Below are 5,373 nucleotides of genomic sequence, written 5' to 3' on the forward strand. Positions count from 1 at the left end.
CTCTTCCTTCCCAGCACTTGCAGAGTTTGCAGTTAGACATCGATTTCTGTGACTAAAGCAGTAGTAAGGAATGGTGCTGTGGAGCATCCACTCTGCATCCAGTGGGGGCTTGAGGAAGTAACCCCAGAGCTGGCTTCACCCACACCATTACCCAGAGATGTGAGTATCATTAACACCACTTCCTAGAGGAGCAGACTGAGGCTGAGAGCAAGAGAGGCTGTATTAGTCATCTAATGCTGCATAACAAATCACCCCAACACTTAGCTTAAAACAATGAACATTAACTACCTCATTATTCTTGTGGGTCAGGAATCTGGGCATGGCTTAGCTGGGTCCTCTGGCTCAGCGTCTCTCCACAAGGCTTCAATCAAGCTGTCAGCCAGGGCTGTGGTTTCATCTGGAGGCTCAACCAGAGGTGAACTGGTTTCCAAGCTCACTCATGTGGCTGTTGGCAGATGAAGTTCCCATAGCCTGTTGGACTAAGGCCCTCAACTTTTCATTGGCTGTTGGCTGAAGGCCTCCCTCAGCTCCTTCTCCTGCGGACCTCCCCATAGGGCAGTTTACAGCATGGCAAGTAAGAGAGAAGAGACAGTGAGCCAGACAGAAGCCACTGTCTTTGGGTAACCTAGTCTCAGAAATGACACTCCATCACTCTTGTACTCTGTTTGTCACAAGCAAGTCATTAGGTCCAGCCCATGCTCCAGGGGAGGGAATTACACAAGGGCATGAACACAGGAGGTGGGGTTGTTGGGGACCATTAGAGGCTGCCCATCACAGAGGTCATGTACCTGCCCCAGATCTTTTAGCTAGGACATGTTCCAGCCTCCTTCAGGGGCAAGGCTCTCTGTCCCGCCTCAAGGAGGTGAGGATGGGGCGGGGACAGGAGCCTTTTGCCAAGCCCAGGACCCCCCAGTGGCCTTGGCTTTCTGTCAACCATACCCAACGCTTTCTCCTCCCATGGAAGCTGGGAGTATTCCCTGCCCAGCCCAGGAGGCTGTGTGGGCTATGCGCATTTGCTACCCAGACTGGAGAAACGTTAGCTTTCACAACCCAGGCCTGGGAGGAACCCACAAATGGGCAGTTGGCTGGAAAACTGGCCTATCTATTAGCCTCCTAGGGCTGTGGGTTATGTTTAAACTGAAAAGTGAGCTGTGATGTGGTATAACTGAGCCTTGTAAGGTTATTTCTCTTCCAGATTTTCTTGCCTCATTAGAAAAGCCACAGCAGCCTGGCAGGTACATTCCTTTTGTTCCCCCCCCCGCCCCCCACAAATTAACTCTCACTGTGTCTCCTGGTGGAAAATTAAATCTCAGTCATCCAAGGGGCTCCCTCCTGTCCTGCCCGCACCCTATAGGGGTTGTGTGGTCTGGACAACAGATTCAGTGCAGAGAGCCAGAGGTCACCACCCCACCAGAGCAGGAGCTGAGCGAGGCCAGCGACTTCTGTCAGTTTTGTGCACAGATGTGCATAGTCGGTGCCCAGCACACAGTAGATGTGCAATAAGTCTTTGCTGAATGTTGAGTGAGGGGTCTTTTGTTCTGTGGCCACAGTCTTTGCCCAAACATACATGCGCCTTGGATGGAGGGACAAAAGGGGTCTTGGCCAGCCAGGCCAGCGTCCAGCGTTCCCCCAGGGAACACAGGCCTTTCCTCTTGTTCTGGGACACCTGCTTCCACCCCTTCCCTAATTCCAGAAAGTTCTCCCTATTCAGTCAGCCCCAACTCCCAATTCCCTAATCCCCCAAGTTCCATTGTTCTTTCTGGAAAGAACTTTTCTTAAAAATAAAATCCTCTTTCTCAACAATGCCCCTAGGAGTGGGAGCCAGGGTAGACCACTGACTCCAGCGCTGGCCCACAGCTCTGCGACCCGGAGTGAGGGAGGGGGAGGGGGAATCTGATTCTATCTCACCCTTCCCAGCAGTGAAACAGCACACACGTTGTATCTCAACAAAGTTTTCAGCTCAAAGTTGCAGGCTCTGATGCGAAGGGTAGGGGCAGGGGGCAGCCAGGAGGACGGCATTGACATCCTGTGAGGAGGTGAACCAACTTACAACCCGGGGGTCCTGCAGAGCACCCCGCCCTGCAGCTCGCAGAGCAGAGAAGGTCAAGTGCGTGAAACAGCACAACGTAAAGAACACTAGAAGGTGGGTCTGCACTGAAACAGCTCCTGCCAACAGGGGTACAGCTGCCTGAGATCCTCCCATCATAGTCTCTGGACATAGATTTGGGAGAGGGCAGATGACCCTCCTTTCCGGCAAAGACACAAACCTCCTTGGGGCTCCTTCCTGCCACATGCAAATCCCTGCCTGTCCTCTTTAGGCTTTGCCACACAAGATGAACAAGACTCAGGCCCCAGTAAGTACCAGGCAAAGCCCACATGTATTGGGCACTTACTGGATACCAAGTACAGTGTCAGGTGCTTTTCATGATCATCTCATTGAGTCCTCCCGAATGCCCTTTGAGATAGGTATGAATACCTTCACTTTACAGATGAGGAAACAGAGGTATGCCTTTCTCAAGGAGCATTGCCATGGCAATCACAACACAAATATATACCTCATGCCATTGCTCCTACTTGTAATTACCAGGTCCTACTGCCCCCTCCAAATCACAGCTGCAAAGGATCAGCACCACAGAAGGCCAGAGATGATGTAGTGGAAATTCAGAGGAATTCATGACCAGCCTGGCAATCTGGGATGTCTTCATGGAGGAGGAACCAGAATTTGAAGGATGGGGGACTTCGACAAGTGAAACCCATGAAAAGGACATTCCAGGAGGAGCAGAGGCTTAGAGGTGGGAAAAATGGGGAAGGTTCTGGGCCCTTGGAGCCAGCCTCTTATGCTCATGTGCTGGGGAAGTGGGGAAGTGAGGGAGAGAGGGGATGAGAAGGGTGGGCACATTGTAGGGAGTAAAATGGGGTCAACCTGCGAGAGCTCTCTGGGTCTGACCAGCCTGAGAAAGGCCAGGCCATGAGTCACAGGGGCCACAGAGCCCAGCCCCGAAGTCTGGGGGTGTCCAGCACCCAGGTGCCCAGGTCCTTTCCTGGAGGACAAGACACCCCTCTCCAAACCTGTGAAGTCATAACAGCCATCCCCCGACCCACCCACCCCCCCCAACCCAGACACCTGGAGGCCAGGCAGAAGCGGAGCAGGTAGAGGAGAGCAGATTCATTCCAGAAAGAACACGCTTACACCCAGCCAGGGGGCGGCCCCTACAGAGACGGTTCACATTTGCAGCTCCATCTCAGCTTGAAAACTGGCTGAACTCTTTGGAAGCTTTCTTTCTCTTCTAACCAGACTTTAGGGAGCTCAGGAAGATGTCTGATTAGTTACAGACTAAAGAGATTACATTTTCCCTGCTCATTTGAGCCCCAGTTGAGGAAAGTTTCCATATACTGAGATTCTGGGTAAGATTGTGTTTTTGTTTAAAAGCTTCAATAGTAAAAATATTTTTTAAAATCTTCTTTTAATGGCCTACATTGTCCAATCTCTTCATTGAGTGAGGAATCAGTGGCCTAGAGAGGGCCTGGGTGTCACCTGAGGCCACACAGCAGTGAGCGGCAGAGTCTAGAGCCAGCCTGGGGCTCAGGGTTGCCTGTGAACTCCAGCTCAGCGCTCCTTGCACATGCCAGTGCTGGCTTGGGTTGGAGCTGCTGTGGCCTGGGGAGAGAATGAGATGGGCCAAAGGCCCAGGTCTTAGTATGGCCCAGCATGAGGGTTCCTAGAAGCCCTCCTTCTGGAAGCCCCAGATGCCTCAGATGTGGGCTTGACCAGGGTTAAGCCTGAGACCAAGCCCCAGGCAATGCCCTCGCAGGTCCTTCCCGGCTCTCCTCAGCAAAGACACCTCACCCACACCTGCAGGGGCCACACCTGGCTCAGTCATTCCTCCAGCGAGTGAAGCCTACCTAACACAGTCTGGACCAAGCACTGGATGAGGAGTCAGAAGTCTGGGATCCACCCCAGCTGAGCCTCTTCCTAGCTGAGTAGCACTTCGCTGTGCCTGTCACCTCTCTAGCTTCCTTGGCTGTAAAAACACAGAGCAGAAACTCTCCAAGTGCAAAAAGAGGCACCGGGAGTACACAGCCCCTGCAAACACGGGCATTGTTCCTCAGCAGAGCAAATTCAAACCCAGCTCTGGAGTCAGGCCGCCTGGGATTGAATCCCACTGTGTGCTGGGTCAATGTGGGCAAGTAGCTTAATTTCCCTGTGTCCCAGTTTCCTTGTCTGTAAAACAAGGATAATAGGACCTACCGCCATAAACTAGTTGTGAGAAAATTAAGATAATATAGTTTGAGAGTTTTGTTTTGTTTTTTTTTGCAGTACGCGGGCCTCTCACTGTTGCGGCTTCTCCCGTTGCGGAGCACAGGCTCCGGACGCGCAGGCTCAGCGGCCATGGCTCACGGGCCCAGCCGCTCCGCGGCATGTGGGATCTTCCCGGACCGGGGCACGAACCCGTGTCCCCTGCATTGGCAGGCGGACTCTCAACCACTGCGCCACCAGGGAAGCCCAGTTTGAGAGTTTTGGATGATGCTGGATACACAGTAAGTACTCAGTAAAAATTAGCTTTTATTATTATGGCCCTTTGAGTCTTGATTGACCCCAAACTCCCCAACCAGTAAATGATATGCACTTGGAAGATACAGATGTTTGTCTATTCAAGAGCCTAGCCTGGTGCCTGGAGCAGGGGAGTGAGAGTGTGGTGTGGAACTACTTAATACATGCTCCAGGAAGTATTAATACTTATAAAAGGGCCGCATACAATTCACTGGAGCCCCCTTTCCCCACCCAGAGCACCGTCTTCCAGCGGTCAAGGGCTGGTGAATGAATGAATCTCTGAATGATACATATTCCTCTGTTTGATGTTCAGCAATAATGAGCTTGTATGCAGGGTGAGTCACCAAGCGTGGTTCACGGTCTGTGTCTTGTATATAGCCGTACAATTCCACAGGCACAGAATCAAAGATCCTGGAAATTCATTCATTCGACAAACATTAATTGGGTGCGTGGCAACCTGCTGATTCAGGAGTTGGAAGGGTGTAAAATATTATTTTGAAGCTACACACGCAGGCAGGTAACTTCATGTTATGGGACATGTGTTCCCTAAGCGCCTGTCCTCTGGTCTTGAGCAAACTATACTTATATGACCTGGTTTATGAATTAATGAGGGCCAGCTAATCTTTCAAAATTCAATTTGCAGTTTTGGTCAAAAGCCCTTCAGCCTTTACAACCTGTCTTCCTGGGTTGGGCTAACTCCTTTGCCAGTTAAAAGGTTTCTGTGTCTTTAAAAGGAGGCGGTACCCTGTCAAGTGTGCCCCAAAGGATAGGCTGGAGGCGCGTGAATTCCCACCCGCTTTCTGTGACGTCCTGTGGCCCGG

Source organism: Delphinapterus leucas, chromosome 2 (genome assembly GCF_059928025.1).
Source record: "Delphinapterus leucas isolate spDelLeu-1000000601 "Yukka" chromosome 2, BTC_Dleu_Yukka2, whole genome shotgun sequence".
In the NCBI taxonomy this organism is placed as follows: domain Eukaryota; kingdom Metazoa; phylum Chordata; class Mammalia; order Artiodactyla; family Monodontidae; genus Delphinapterus; species Delphinapterus leucas.